The following is a 15,395-nucleotide window of genomic DNA, read 5'->3' as shown; positions in this document are numbered from 1 at the left end:
CCCAGGGATTCTGTCACACGCAGGGGCATAAACCACTCACACCCGCATCCCACACCCATAAGCCTGATGCACCCACAGCCCAGGCCAAGGTGATTGACTGCTCAGGCCGCCAATGGCCCTCCATCACCATGGCAACAGACCGCTCCAGCTCGGCTGTGCACCACGGCGGGAAGGATGCAAGCAGTGTGCGTGGTGGCTGTGGCAGAGGCTTCCCAGAGCAGGAGCAGCCCAGCGTCCTTACAGATCCCTGGCACCAGCCCTTCCTGGGCACAGAGCAGCCCCCACAGCCATGTGTGGGTTCTGCACCTGTCATCCCCCTCAGGGACATGGCTCCTGCTCCCCAGGGTCTGTGTCGGGCATGGCATGGCCAGGAACTTCACACATGTTTCTCCCCCCAAGTCCTCGGTGTCCTCCCTGGATAAGTGCCGCCAGCGAACCCATTCTGCAGGCGACAAACTGAGGCTCAGAGAAGGAACGTCTCCAGCTCAGGGTCACACAGCAGAAGGCCAGCAGGGAGGAGAAGAGGACCACTGCCCTGGCTCTACCTCGGCCAGCTCGGCCTCCCCAGCAGCACCCTGCTGTCCCCTCATCCCACCTCTGTGGCCAGGGTGAGTCTGCCCTTGTGGGCACTCTTGGAAGTGAGAGCCCCATCATGAGTGGCATTCAACAGGAGCTATCAGAGTTGCTATGGAAAAGGACCAGGAATCCTGGGGAAAGGGTTTGGATGAGATGGCCTCCCATTACTCTATGAGTTGCAAATAACATAAAGTTATTTGGTGAACATAACTGGAAAGAAACTAGCTTTAGGAACAGCTGAATCCAGCTCTCAGACATTGCCAGAGCCTTGCTCTAGGTTTCCTTTTCTGTTGGGTTTGGGGTATTCTCAGCTCAGCTTTCCCCGGCCTGGGAGGCCCCCACAGCTCCAGGTTTATATCACACAAGCTTAGCGGCCCCCAGGAGCAAGCTCCATAAGTGTTTGTCAAGTGAATGCTAAAGCACGGGTAAGGTTTGAGTCCCAGCCTCGTCTCTGGGAGAGCGGCCCCTGCACCTGTGGGCGGGTCCTCTGCGTGGAACGAAGGCATCTCTGAAATGTCAGACAGTGGACGTGACATCTTCTACGCACCAGCTGTGTCCTGAGCGCTTTCCCAGCAGCCAGCTGGGTGGGGGCTTAGAACAGGATTTAAGTTGCTTTAAAGAAAGGAAGGAAGCAGGCTGTTTCTGGTGCACCTGGGGTTTCAGCGGGGTCTACACCGGGTACACACACCTGCTCCCCACCAAGGCAGGAGGGCTGCACACCTGTGGCCACGTCCCAGCACACGTGCACGCACACACGTGTGTGGACGCCCAGGCAGCCCTGCTCTGTGGGCTTTCTCCTCCCAGGCTCCCAGCAAGCGTTGGCGGTAACCACTTCCTGTTCCCTCTGGTCTAGGCCAGAGGGAACCTTGGCCTTCTCCAGGGACAGGGTCAGCTCCACCCCTACCATAGAGGAGCTGTGGAGAGGACGGCAGAGCCAGCAGCCCAGGCCAGGGCCGAGGGTCCAGCAGCTCTGGGCCTGGCTACCTCCCTCCCCTCTACCTGCCCCTGAGGGCCTGCAGGAGTGAACAGCACCCCTACACACTCACCCCCAGCTCTGGATGGGCAGTGGGCAGGGAGGGGGCCATAGCCCTGGCTGCGCCTCTCCCTCTGGAGGCTCCAGGCAGTGCCCGCGACCCCCTCTTCCCACAGCTGCCGCCTCCTGGCCGAGCTGCATCTCCCCATCTCTGCCCCCGTGTCACGTGGCCTCTCCCTGAGGGTGATGTCCCCTCTGCTCTCTCACAAGGACACTAGTGATGGCATCTTGGGCCCACCTGCACCACCCAGGACAACCTCCCCATCTCAGCGGGGAAAGACCCTTTTGCTGTTTATGTAAGTGACATCTGGGTTCCGGGGGTTGGGATGCAAGTGTCTCTGGGGGCAGTTTTCAGCCTGCCACTGCCAGCCATGTGGGATCCAAGCTGGACCCTGACACTCCATTTCCAGCTCCTGAAGCCGGCCCCGGCCTGGACCCGCCGTGTGACCGAGGGGGGCTGGCGCAGCGACAGGCCTTGGCTCACAGGACCTGGCTCGCAGAGGTGGACACAAGGGGACTGGGCCCAGGTCACCCAGCACCGGGCGGCAGAAGCAGGCCAAGCAGGTCCCTCTGGTGACTCAATCACCCATGTTCTTGGCGTCTCACCAGGGTCCCTGAAGCCAGGCTTTGAGCTGGGCCTGGAGGATGGACAGGATCTGGGGAGGAGGAGGAGGGCGGGTGGGTTCTGAGAGTTGAATGGACTGGTCGGACTCTTCCCAACTTCCTGAAGGAGGTGTTCTGGGGGGTGGGGGCCTACTGGGCAGATCCCTCCCCTGGGGCCCCAGCCCCTCTCAGCCATTTGGCCCAGACTCACTACAGCCAGGAGAGGGAGGGAGGCCGCCCATGTGCACCTGCTGCATTGAGCAAAGGGGAGACTGAGGTGGGGGTCAGGCTGACGACATGGCTCCCAGCCCCTCCCTGGGCAGGGGTCACCTCCCATCTGACACCGCGGGCCAGGAGTGAGCAGTCACCACGCTCTCCCGCCCACCAGGCCCCCAGCCCCATCTTGGCTGGAGGAGCTTATCACTGATGACTTTCCAGACAGAAATCGATAGAAAACGTTTTATCTCCTTCCCCAGGGGCAGCAGGCCTGAGAGCAGAGCCCGCTCTGTTACTATGACGACCCTCCCGGCAGTCCCCCTCCCTCCCCCTCCTTTGGCTTCCACTCCCTCCCCCCTCCCCCTGTTCCCCCTACTCCCCCAACCCCCCCACAGCTCTGGACAAGCATTCCCTCCCACCCTGAGCCTGGTGGCTGCAGTATTGCCAAATTGTGGGCCTGAGAGGGAGAGGTCTGGGGGCTCCCACACCTGACCTGGGGACCCTCAGCTTCCACGCCGTCTGGAGCCCAGCTTGGGCCTCGTCCCTGAGCCAGGCGCTGTCCTCAGTGTCTGTGGCCGCTCTCTGTCACGAAGCTCAGTTTCCCCACTGGACCATCCAAGGGAGACCAGATCCTCCCTGGCAGGCCCTGCGGGGTGCAGAGTGAGCCTGGACAGAGGTGAGGGAACAGCCTGTGAGGGGCTCAGAAAAGTAAGGGACCTGCACGGATGGAGTTGGGAAGGGGATGGATGGCCCTGGGATACGTGGGGGGTTAATACAAGCCAGGGAGGGACACGGGAAGGGAGCAACTGCTGAAACCAGGGCCAGGAGACAAGTTACAGAGGCTGTGACCGAGGGAGGGGCAAAGGGTCAGCTGGGCAGGACTCCACGACCCCCGGACCAGGGGGAGAGCGGGGGAGGGGGAGGGGGCTGCCCCACTGAGGGTGATGAGCCCAGGAAAGTCACCGTCACCAGCGCCGTAACTGAGCACTCGCCGCCTGCCAGGGTCTGGGTGCCCAGGGCTCGCTGCGCCGCGTCTCAGGCTCAGTCCTCCGGCCCTGAAGTTCTCATCACCCACGGTGGGGGGGGGGGGGAAGGCGGAGCCCATACACAGAACCAGAACTGGGAGGTGGTGGGCAGGGGGCGGGTGTGGAACTGCTTTTATATAAACAAGGTAGAAACTGTTTGGGGACAGCTTTTGTGATACTTTTTTACTACTAAAAAGAAAAAAGGAAAGAAGATACATGTTCTATTAGTAGCTAAGCACTTTTATTTTCAGCACTGGTAATAACAAAAAACCTGGAAGGCCTGAAAGGGTGGCGAGTCTACCCCCCTGTTTAGGAAAGACGGGTGAACTGCAGACCCCTCCGGACGGAGCTCGCGCACTGAGAGCTCAGAGCTGGAAGGGCCTGTGACCCAGGGCTCGGCTGTACCGGTGAGGTTTGTATGCAGGGTGATCACTGAATTTTTTTAGTTGGGGTGGAGGTATTTAGGTTTATTCATTTATCTGGTTAATGGAGGTACCAGGGATTGAATTGCCCGGGACCTGAATCTCTTTTGTACCTTCTTGACCATGTTAAGTGCTTCGCCATTAAAAATCGGGAGTCACTGGTCCTCCCCACCGTCCGCTAAAGCTGGCCTGAAGCACCAAGTCACATTCATCCACATACAGGGATCACTGCCCTGCAGCCAGCCCGAGTCCCCTCCAGCACATCCTGCCTCTGTCCCCACAGCCCCAAGGAGGGGAGCCTCCTCGGTCCGAGTCTCTGAACTGCTCTAATGGTGGGAAAGTTCTTCCTCATCAAGAGCCAGAATGCTGGGGGGGAGGGGCGCAGAGCACAGCGGTAGAGCACAGGCTTGGCATGCACAAGGTCCTGGGTTCAATCCCCAGTTCCTCTATTAACAAATAAATTAATAAATAAACCTAATTACCTTCCCCCCACCAAAAAAAAAAAAAAAAAAAAAAAAAAGAGCCCCAATGCTGCACCGGGTCCTGCCACCTGGAAACACACAACCAGCATGTTAGCACACAAGGCCAGGGTAGCCCTACAGATCTGTGAAGAAGTCATGCCCCTGCTCTCCTCATCCTAATTTCTCTTCTCCAGGTAAAGCAGCTTCAGTTCTCTTTGACACAAGTGACAGAAGACAAACTTAGACTGGTTTTTGCAAACAGGTCAATTTATTGGCTTGTGTGTAATTGAAAGTCCAGAGTGTCTGAGCTTCAGGCATAGCTGGATCCAGGTGCCCAGCTGGAGTCTCTGTGTGTGGTTCCGCACTGCTTTCCTATAAGACTGACTTTATTCTCAGGTCCACAACTAACCAGCTTAGCACCCCCTGGAGGTTCCAGCAATGCTCAAGGCTTCTAGCAAAACTGCCAGAGGGCTTGGATCATGTGGCCATCCTTGGACCCATCACTGTGGCCAGGTAAATGAGGCACTTTGATTGATTAAACCAGAATCACACGAGCATCTCTGCAACCCAGAGGTCGTGTTGGTGGAGGCTGAACCACATGGGCTGAAAGTGGGAAGGAACAGCCCCCCTCCCCAGGAAAACCAAGGTGTTATTACCACCAAAAGCCAAAGTGTCTGAGGTGGAACAAAGGCTCTGTAACGGAGACACACAATGGCTGAGACGAGTGGAAATCCGCCCTTCCCTAACGTAACTCTGATGCAACCAGTCCTGGGCTGATCCAGCTAATTCTGACAACGGGGCCCCAGCAGCCGCACACTGGTTGTCCGTGTTGGCAGTAAAAGCTGTAAAAACACGACCACATTTGCTACTGTCCTGGCCACTTACAAACTTAGCTCCCGCTGCAACCTTCCCACCCAGTTTAGCGTCGGAATTTCTATCAGGTTCACTTACGCAAGTCGGCGACAGAGGCCTTCTTCACATCTTGCCAAAGTCGTAGAATTTCTCGAAGTTGCTGGGAGGGATGTCGGAGAACCCCTGGGTCCTGCACACGGCGGTGGACACGTCGAGGCCCTGTCCGGCTGCGTCAGTCCGCCTCAGGAACGAGAACCCCCAGCGTGAAGGACAACGTGGCGCTTCACAAAGTGACTGAACGTCCCCAGACTTAGCGGCCCGGAGAGCACAGGGCACATGGTGCAGACTGTGAGGAAGGAGTTAGTCCTCCAAGGTCCCAGGAAGGACGGTCAGAGGTTTCTGTGGGAAAACCATGCCGCCTCCAGTTAACTTTTCTGCATTCTAATTTATTAGCACGTTAACCTAAGAATTTGCCCATGAACCCATATTTTGTTGCCCGGAAAAATAAGAAGCAGGTACTTTCATAGCATCAGTGTCTTTTTTTTTCAAAATCAAATTCCAGCTAAACTTGTTTCTTCAATGGCTTGATTCCCATTTGCAAGGGGATCTGTGGTCAAAGTGGCTTTTTTCTTGGGAGGATGAGGCCTCCAGCAGGGTTGGGAAGTCCACCCACGGAGGTGCAGCTAGAGACTCGCCAAGAAGCCCCTTTGCCTTCTGTTGGGTGAGGCCCCTGACAAGCCAGTCCCTGGGGTACAGGATTCTGTCTCCAGGTAGAGCACCCTTTCCCTGTCTTCCAGCCCGCGGGGCTCTCTCTGCCCCACCCCCCCTCCGAGAAGGAGTCCTTGTCTCCTTTTGACCTATGAGAAAACCGAGGGGGAGTTCAAGGCCAAGGCTATTGATGCAGACATCTTCAGACCCCTGGGGAGGTGGGGAGGATATCTCAAACTCCAATGCCTTACGGGGGAGTCGGGTGATTCCACTATGAGCATAGCTAGCGGTGGGGCCGCAAAGATATGGATTCCTTAAAGGTATTTCAACTCCAAAATCTTTAAACACTATTCTGTGCTCCAGTCAAGGCAAGGCCGGCAGCCTGGATCATGGAGCTTCCAGTTTGGCCAAAACTGTCTATTGGGTGTCCGTGTTGGGAGCAGGCCCACTCCCACCTTACCTCCTACCTGCATCCCGCCCAGGATGGCAAACAGGGTGTCAGCAAAAGTCTCCTGGCGGCCGGCTCTGCTGCCTGACCCCCTACTGTGGCCTGTCCTCCTCCGTGAAGCCCCTTGCCCGAAGCAGAGTGAGCACTTGCTCAGAAGCCTCCTCTGGCTATGTCTGGATATGCAGCCATCTGAAGAGGGCCCAGGATCACCCTCCAGAGCGCAGCTCACAGGCCACCTCCTCCAGGAAGCCTTCCCTGAATTCCTTGACAGGACTACGTCACTACACTTTGGGTTTGGGCTCCACAGTGTGTTTTTCAGAAATAGGTTTTACATTACAACCCAGAGCTTAACTCAGTGTCTGACCCACAGTGGCCACTCAATTCATATGCACGGGACAGAATAAACTCACCTGTTGTGTGACCTTGAGTGAGTGACTTACCTCTCTGAGCCTCGATTCTTTCATCTGTAAAATGAGTCATGATGAGGGAGCGTTAAGAGAAGGCATGGAGTGTGCTGCTGAACAATGGCTCACAAAGATATCCGGGTCCTCATCTCTAGAACCCATGAATGCTCCTTTATGTGGCAAAAAAAAAAAAAAAAAAAAAGGAGGGGGCGGAGAGTCTTGCAGGTGTGATGAAATTAAGGCTCTTGAGATGGGAGAGTCTCCTGGATTCCAGGGGCCCTGAAGGAATCACAGGAACCTGTAAGAGAAGGCAAGAAGGTCAGGGAGGGAGCAGGGGATGTGACAACAGAAGCCATATTTCTTTGCCTTTTCTGGCTTCCAGAGGTCGCCAAGGGGTCACAAGGTACGAAATGCAGGTGGCCTCCAGAAGCTGGAACAGGCAGGACTCTCCCCGGGAGCCTTCAGAGGTGCAGCCCTGCTGACACCTTGACCTCAGCCCGTTGACGCTGGTTTGGGACATCCGACCACCAGAACTGTACAGAACAAATCCACGCTGCTGTAAGCCACTGAATCTGTGGTCACTTGTCACGGCTGCCCAAGGACGCCCATACACGCACACCGGCTGCTCCCAAAAGGCAGTTGTTAGTATCCTCCCCCAGGGAAGCCCCTCTTCTCGTGGCTGCTGAGGTGCCTGGTGCAGGTCTTGCCTAGGCCCTCCCCAGACACTGGACACGGCAGGGGCTAGAGGGCCCCAGATGTGTGAAGGGGACCGTCCCCACTCGTCTGGCCTGTGACCTGAAGCACCAACAGTATTCACAGCCTCCTGGCTCTGGGCTAAATGCTCCACACGCCTTTCCTCGTTCAGCCCTCGCGGAGACCCCAGGAAGGAGCTGCTATGATTACTCCCATCTTACAGACGGGACTGAAGCTTAGCAAGTGAACTGATTTTTCCAAAGCCACCCAGCTGGGCACGGAGGAGCCGGACTTAGAAACCAGGTCTGTCTCCCCGAGAAGCTGTGCTTAAAACTAGCTTGAAACAATGCCGCTCACCCTCTGACCCCGCTTTTGTCTGGCCCTTAACATCACCCTGGGTGGTGGGTGGCTGAGCTGGTGGGAAGGGCTCTGGGTACAGGGCTCTATCATGTTAGCCTGAGACCCTGGACAGATGACCACCACTCTGTGCCTGTTTCCTCATGAACAAAATGTGACCGTCTGCCTCACAGAGGGGCTGTCAGGTCAAATGGACAATGTGTGGAGGGGTACAGTCCTGTCACAGAGCAAGGGCACCGTGTCCCCTGCACTGCCTTACCTTTCAGAGGAGGAAGCAGAGGTTCTGTAGGGGAACTTGCCCCCAGTCCAGGTCACCTGGGAGCTCTGACACCTTGACACCCCTCCTGCACTCATAGGACCAACAGACCCCAGAGGCTGGGTGGGAATGGGAGGCGTTCTGCCTGAGCTGTGCAGAGTGGAAGCCTTGGGGTGGCAGTTATCAGTGAGTCTGTAAGTTCACAGCAGGTTCATTCACTCATTCATTCAATATTCCTCTGCTTAAGCTCTGCCAACGGCCCTGGAATTGCATTCAGATTCCCCACCAGGCCCTGGAGCCCTGAAGACCTTGGCCCCCACATGGCTCTGCCCTCAGCATGTCCACTGCTCCACCAGTTGCTGGTTAGGCACCAAGCTCTCTCTTGCCTCAGGGCCTTTGCACTTGCTCTTGCCTTGGCCAGGAAGGGTCTTCCCAGCTCTACGTGGCAGGTTCCTTCCTGGCAGTCAGTTCCGCACTCACTGGGCCTCCTCCTCTCACACCCAGCTAAGTAGCCCCTATTCCTCACTTCACCTGCTAGTTTTCTTCCTAGCACTTATTACTCCCTGAAATTATCTTCTTTGTGTATGTAAGCGTTTGTTTGCTGCCTGTCTCTGCCCACCAGGATGCCAGCTCCATGACGGCAGGGACGACTTGTCTCTGCTGATTCTGCGCCCGGGAAGGGGCCAGTAAGTAAAGAAATCTATGCCCTTTGTGGTCGGCATGTTTCCCAGACTGTAAAGACGAGGTCACAGGGAGGGCTCGTGGTGGGTGAGGGTGGGAGCGTAGCCCAGGGACCCGGCCAGAGACTGCGAGGCCGTGGGGGCCGGTGCCAGTCCACGTCCTCCGCCAGAGGTTCCAGGCCCACCCCGACCTCGACCCGCGGCGTCCCCAAGCCCGCGAGTCCTTGGGGGCTCTCCGGGGTACCCCCCCCCGGCAAAACCCCCTCCCCCAGGCTCGCGGGCGGGTGCGGGCCACCAGGGGGTGCTGTCGGGGCGCGCGGCCCACCTGGCGCCCGGGCGGCGAGCGAGCGCAGCCAGGCGGCCGGGAACTTTTCTCCTCGCGCTCTCGCTGCCTTCTCCCCCCGCGCGCCGCCCGCCGCCCGCTCTTCCTGCGCGGAGGGGACCGCATTTCTCCGCGGCCCCGCGACGCCAGCAGGCCCGGCGGTGCGCGGCCAGGGTCCGGTCCCCGCGCCCCGGGCGCCGCCCCCGCCCGCGCGCTCGCCAGGCGAGGTGCGGAGTGAGGCGCGGCCAGGGCGAGAGCGCGCGGAGCAGGCCTCCCTGCCCGCGGCCCGAGCGCCGGCGCGAGGAGGGGGCGCCGCGGCTCACCCTCCTTCCTGCCTGGCCGCGGGCCGGCCGGGCCGCCGCGCCCCGACCCCCATGGCCGCCCGGGCCTCCCGGCCGCGAAGTCGCAGCGCCAGACCCCGGGCTCCCGAGTGAGCGCGCGCCGAGGTGAGCAATGCGCGGCGGGGCGGGGGCGCGGGGGGCGCTGCCCGGGCGGGGCGGCGCGCGGCGGCCGGGGCGCGGGGGGCCGCGGGCAAGTCGCTTTGTGTGTAGGGTGCGCGAGGTCACCGGATGGGTGTCCGGGGAGCTGCGGGCTGGGGGCGCCCGGCGCGGCGGACGAAGGCCGAGGCGGGTGCGTGGCGTGGGGGCGCGAGGAGCCAGGCCCGCGCGCGCGGTGGCGCGGACCGTCGGCCGAGCGCGGGGTGGGGACGGGGGCATTCGCGCGGCGCTGGGGCCGGAGGCGAGCTTCGTGAGTGCGCCCCGGTGGAGGGCGGGGAGCCGACTTCTTCGTGGGGACTCGGGGCCTGGCGGGGCCGCGGCGTGGGAGCCAGGGCCTCGGGGGTCGGCGAGGGCCGTGCTGGGGGAGGGCGGCGCGCGGGTCTCTTGGATGTGCCCCCCGCGGTACCCTCACGCGGGCGGTGGCGCCCGGGCCTGTGCGCAGGCCGCGCGACCCGGCAGGAAGCGGTCCCGGAGGCCGGGGAGCTCCGGCGCGGACGGGCCTCGGGCGCGCGGGCCGCTCGGGGGTGACGTCACGGTGGGAGCTCCGGCCACGCGAGTCCGGTGTGCCCGGACAGCGGCGCGCCGGCCGGGGCCCTGGCCCCGCGCCCGGGAGGCAGGGGACCCGGGAGGAGGGCGCGGGGGCCGGGCGCAAGGCGGCGTCGCCAAGCGCGGCGGGGACGAGGGGGCGGCAGGACGCGGGGGTGACATTTGGAGACTTGGTCGCCGGGGGCGCCGAGGAGGGGCGGAGGGGAAGCGAAACACCAGTCAGGCCCGAGGCCGCGGAGGCCCCAGCTTCCTGGGGCGCCCGTTTTCCCAGTGCGCGGTTTCCCTTTTCGGGCTCTCGGTCTTCAAATCCACGCCGGGAGCCGGAGTGCGGCCCGAGCCGTGCCCTCCTCTGGGAGCTCCCGACTGGGGGGCGGGCTGGGGCTTCGGCCGAATGGAGACGCCGAGTGTAACAATGCGCTATTGGGGGGCTGGGGGGAGGGGAGGCCGCGCGCCTGAATGGCGACCCGGGCCCTGAGCTGCCCAGGGTTTCAGAGGCTCTGATTTAAGGACCCACGCAGGATCCGCACAGTTCCCTCCACCCAAAGTGCCACCTCCCCCCATTTGTCTTCCAACGCAGCAGCGTGTTGAGGCTTCAAGGGCATTACATCTGGTTGCAATCCAGTTTTCATGCCGCTGCTGGGCTGCTAAGATCTCGCGCTGACGTCAGAGCAGGGGAATTACTTCTTTTTATTTTATCTTTTTTTAGTTGTCTGCTGCCCTGGGAGGGGAGGTGGGGTGGGTGAGGCGGCTCTGATGTGGGGGCGCCAGCGCCAAGCTGGGGGCTCTGCTTCTGTCCCCTCAGCGCGCCGTCCCTTCAGACCTGGCTCTGCCCAGGGCCAGGCGCACCCCGGGGTAGGGGGTGGGGGCAGTCCTGCCGCAGACTCGGCGGAGGCCCCTCCCGACTGACCACACAGCTGTGTTTCCAGAGGCTTCCCTGGGACGTGGCCTCGGGATCTGGAAGTTGGAAGGAATCTTCTCGTTTCCCACCCCTCCCCCTCGACCACCGAGGGGAGTGTGGGCCCCAGGAGCGTCCAGGAGGGCATCCTCGGGAGAAGTGGCCTTTGGGGTAACACAGAGGAGTGGACACAGACATTCTGGTTTGGGGGAGGCTCAACCCTGAAACCCTGGCTAAGACTCTCACAAGCAAAAAGCCTTGAGGGACGGACAGTGTGTCTGGGGTGACCTGGGCCCCAGAAGCCTGGTGGAGGGACATTTCCCAACTGCCAGCTGCCCCTCTAACCTCCTGAGCAGAGGGAGGTCACCCGCTCTGAAACCATCTTTCTCTCCCTGGGGACCAGGAGGCCCCTGCAGGCGGGGGCCCCTGCTTATTCCTCCTTAGACCCTTAGACCCATGGCTTCCAAACTCTCACCTGTGACCGATGGTGAGAAATACACGTTAGGTCACAATTCCGTTCACGCCCAGGGTGTATAACTGAAACACTTGGTACACTTTAGTGAAATAACTTTTTACTGTTTTGTTCTCTCATCTGGCACTTTCTGTTCTAGTATGTTTGATTTTTTTTTTAATTGCTGGTTGTGACCCACTAAATTGGTTTGCTGTTCACTTACAGATACATGTGTCAAGTACACAAATACATGGTTTTACTTTGCCCCAGATGAGAACACACCTCAGGTCCCTCTTCCCTTTCCTGTTGCCTTGGCAAGGTCTACGGTGAGGTGCTCCCAGCTGACCTTGCTCTACCGTGTACCACCCTGTGCCTCAGTGTGCCTGTCTGTACAACAGGAGAACAGTGGGGCCTCATAAGACTGTGGTGTGGGTGTCATGTGTTAACCCACGCAGACCTGTGAAGCTGAGAGCAGTACTTATCCTGACACGTGCCAGCTGCCACTACCACCAGTTGTCACTGCTCTTTCCGTGGCAGTCCACATGTGCACCTCGTTGCTTTAACAGCGACCTGTGTCTTGCCTCCACTTCCGACTCGTGGCCCCACAGGCAGGGACCCAGTGGCGCTGTGCACGCAGGGCAGCATTCCCGTGGGAGTGGCCTGTGGCTCGCGGGCCCACCAGCTCTTTTCCAAGGGCCCACCGTTTCAAAGTCCTGTGCTTAATGCACCTGCCTCCAAGGTCACAGCCCAGTGGGGGACTGAGACCCTGGTGGTCCCCAGAGGGGACGAGTGGGAGCTCATGCCAGGTCTTGGCAAGATGCCGATCCTTGGGTGGAGGCCCTGGCTGGTGTTCGGGGGACCATGAGGGAAGGAGTGTCTGGCAGTGTCTTTGGCGAGACTTGTCCCCACGAAGAAGAGCAGAGGGAGACCAAGCTGGGGAGAAAGAGAGCCTGAGCTTTAGGACTCAGGGTTGAGTGTGTCCGGTCTTGGCCAGAGTTCCAGGTTTTGTGGAGATGGGGGCTTCATGGAAGAAGGCGCTTGGAGCAGGTGTTCAAGCCCAGGTGGGTAAGACTGAGGAGCGTTCCTGGCAGAGGGGACACGCCGGCGATTCTCTGGGAGCTGCAGTGGACATAGCCTGTGTCCCGTGTCCGAGGGGGAGGGATTGGCTGGGGAAGGTTGGTCGGGGGAGAGGCTGGTTGCTGCTGGGGCCTCCTCACTGGCCTCCCGGCCTCCATCGTGCCCCCTCCAGTATGGGCCACACTACAGAGTGATCTTTCTCAAGCACAGCAGTTACTTCCAGGAGCTCCTGCCGCCCTCGGAGTAAAGGTCCAGTCTGAAGTCCTTCCCATGCTGTGGGGGCCCTTTCTGGCCCTCCACCTGGTTTGCCCCCATGCAGGCCCCTTCCCCTCCAGCCACAGCAGAGCCTCCCTTCCCAGGATTCAGCCATGGGCCTTCCTGCCTCTGTGCATCTGCCTAAACTGTCCCTTCCACCTGGGATGCCCTTCCCTTCTCCCTGCCCCCTCCTCCTCTGATCTCCGTGGCAGAACTGAGTCATCTCCCTTTGTCTGTGGCTGAGGCAGAGCGTTTATCACGGAATTATCAGTAATTCTGTCGTATCTGTTCTCCACGGAGGCTCCAGCATCTCAGCCCCAGAGCTGCCTCCCTCCTGTCTGCAGCCCCAGCTCCGAGGGTGAGGCCTGGAGCACGGGGTGCTCAGAAGTCTTCCTGGCAGGAAGGGCCAGGCGAGGTGGGGCGGGCCAGCCCTGCGTTGTTTCTGGGGGCCCCTGTGGGATCTGGGCGGGTTCTTTGGGCGCTGCTGCTCCGGGATTTTGATCTGTCAGATCTTAGAGGAGACCAGTGAGGGGCCCAGCTCCCCCAGGCTCCTCCCGGGGGCGGATTGGGGGGAGTGGAGGAGAAACTGGCTGGTCCTGTTTCCCCGGGGATTGAGGCTGAGCTGTGCCCCGTGCCTGGGTGGGTCACTGGGATCCGAGACTGGAATGTGACACCAGGGTGGGTGCCAGGGGCGGGAGGCACAGACAGGGGCTCGGCTGCCAAAGGAGGGCTTTTGCTCTACTGGTTCTCGAATCGCTTGAGTAGTGTGTGTGGTGGTGGGACTGGGGGAGGGGGAGGGGAGGGACGAGGAGGGGCAAGCTGGTGAAGAGAGAGACGTGGGAAAGAGGGAAAGTGAGCTGAGGAAGGACAGTCAGGAGGCGTCCAGGAGCACCAGGGCTCGGCTGTCCCCTCGCCCCACAGACACCCCCTTCCCGCTGTTTTCTTCCCTAGGCCCCAGGCTCACTGGGCCCCAGCGATGAGCGCATTTCGGCCTTCAGCTGCCTGCCAGGGGCCGGGTCCCCGAGCCCCACGGGTGAGGCCAACTCCCCTGGCAAGGTTAACTCTGCCTGGCACCAGGTGGGCATCAGACTTCAAGAAATAATTTCACCATCAACCGAAGCTGAGAAGGTTTTCTGATTGAGACCCTCAATTGCCAGAGGCCACCAGACCATGTTGGGGTGTCCTCAGGCAGGTACCCCAGCTCTCAGCCTGTTTATCATTTATCAGATAGTGAAGGTAACAGTACCTACTTCGCAGGTGACTTTTTAAGAGGATTTAATGAGACGATGCCTGTAAAGCACTCAGCTGTACTCAGTACATAGCGAAATGCTTAATAAATGTGCCTATTGGTAATAATGAGAATCTCAGAAAATGTAAATGGAAAGCTACCTGAAGGCTCTCCTATTGATGGGGAGGGCACAGCTCCTTAGAGATGTGAAGTTGTGGGCCTTCCATTAAGCCAGTGGGACAAAGAATTGCCACAGTGACTGGATAGACACCGAGGACCAGACAAGCTGAGCCACTGTAGCACAGTCACACAGCAGCGCAGGGCAGGGCGGGGGGAGCAGAGCTGGGTTTTAGTCAGGTGCTCTCCGATGCTTTGATGGTTCTCCATGCAGCAAATGGTAACGTGGATCAGCACCGATACACAGCTGGGGATCACATGGGCCTGCCTTCTGGAAGCTTCTGGTCTGACAGGGAAAATGATATGTGTACATGATTACAATAAGAGGAAAAGAGGTCAAATAAAAACCACCTGTTCTGTTGGGGGGGTCATGTACTTGGGGGGCGATGCCAGGCCTCAGCAGTGGTTCTCAGTTGGGGGTGATGTTTGTCCCTCAGGGGACACTGGGCCTTGTCTGGAGTCATGTCTGGTTGTCTGCATGGGGGAGATGCACAGGACCCCCCCCCCCACCAAATATCTGGCCCCAGAGGTCAACAGTGCTGAGGGGGTTAAGCAGCCTCGCTCTGGAGAAACAGAGGTGGCCGCTAGGTCACCCTTTTGAAGCCTACAGTCTGGGAGGTGAGCAGACGGCAAAGAATGTGGACTTAATTGTGATTGTGTGAGGTGCAGCCAGAGGCGGCCTTGGGGGCGGTCTTCCAGGCGGGGGAGGGGGGCACAGCCCAAGCAAAAGCTCCGAAGCAGAAAGTCAGGTGTGGGGGGGTAAGGACAGACACCTGGTGTGTGTCTGTGGGGACAGCAGACAATGACCTGGCCTCACGGGCTTCCAGAGCCCAAGGCCGGAGGACCTCTCTGCTTTGCCTGGTTGGAGGGAACTGCAGCTCCCAGCATGCTCTCTCTGGGACTCTGAGCAGGGGTCCTGCCGAGGCCTGGGGGTGGGAGGGGGGTCCCAGCTCTGCCCCTCCTCTTATCTGTATCTGATAGGTGGGAAAGAGAAGCAGGAAAAAGATTGAGAAGAGGAAGAACAATATGTTCATTTCAAACACAGATGGGGGGGGAGAGAAACCGCTTTTGGACACCTTTGAGAGGAGCACAGAAAATCCCCACCGTGGCCCGAAATAGCACTAGAAACAGACGTTTTGCCAAATCAGACTTAATTGAGTGGCTTTCTCTTCTTGAGTCCAGCAGGATGTGGATGGAGCTGGCTTTGTTCCCT

General features: G+C 59.6%; 1 protein-coding gene and 1 long non-coding RNA gene across 6 annotated transcripts in view; one reads left to right on the top strand and one right to left on the bottom strand.

The window, feature by feature from the left end:
- Window positions 1-4,585: 4,585 nt before the first annotated feature.
- Window positions 4,586-8,993, bottom strand: LOC116669341. 2 transcript variants are annotated; one of them, XR_004326728.1, is made up of 3 exons: window positions 6,785-8,806; window positions 5,288-5,587; window positions 4,586-5,178 (listed from the first exon to the last, which is right to left on the bottom strand). It is a non-coding gene; the product is annotated as an uncharacterized LOC116669341 (long non-coding RNA). The 2 variants fall into 2 exon arrangements; XR_004326727.1 differs by having other exon boundaries at window positions 4,586-5,587; window positions 6,785-8,993.
- Window positions 8,994-9,178: 185 nt separating this feature from the next.
- Window positions 9,179-15,395, top strand: part of RAI1 (retinoic acid induced 1) — a 101,936-nt gene continuing 95,719 nt past the window's right edge. For 2 of the 4 annotated variants that reach the window (XR_004326722.1, XR_004326721.1), the window contains exon 1: window positions 9,179-9,502. The gene's annotated coding sequence lies outside the window, so the exon portion shown is untranslated. The remainder of the gene's footprint in view (window positions 9,503-15,395) is intronic. The other 2 variants (XM_032499009.1, XM_032499007.1) reach the window with 2 other exon arrangements.

The sequence above is a fragment of the Camelus ferus genome, chromosome 16, assembly GCF_009834535.1.
Source record: "Camelus ferus isolate YT-003-E chromosome 16, BCGSAC_Cfer_1.0, whole genome shotgun sequence".
Classification (NCBI taxonomy): Eukaryota; Metazoa; Chordata; class Mammalia; order Artiodactyla; family Camelidae; genus Camelus; species Camelus ferus.
The sequence above is the reverse complement of the archived record's forward strand: the minus strand, read 5'-3'. Positions and strand labels throughout refer to the sequence as shown.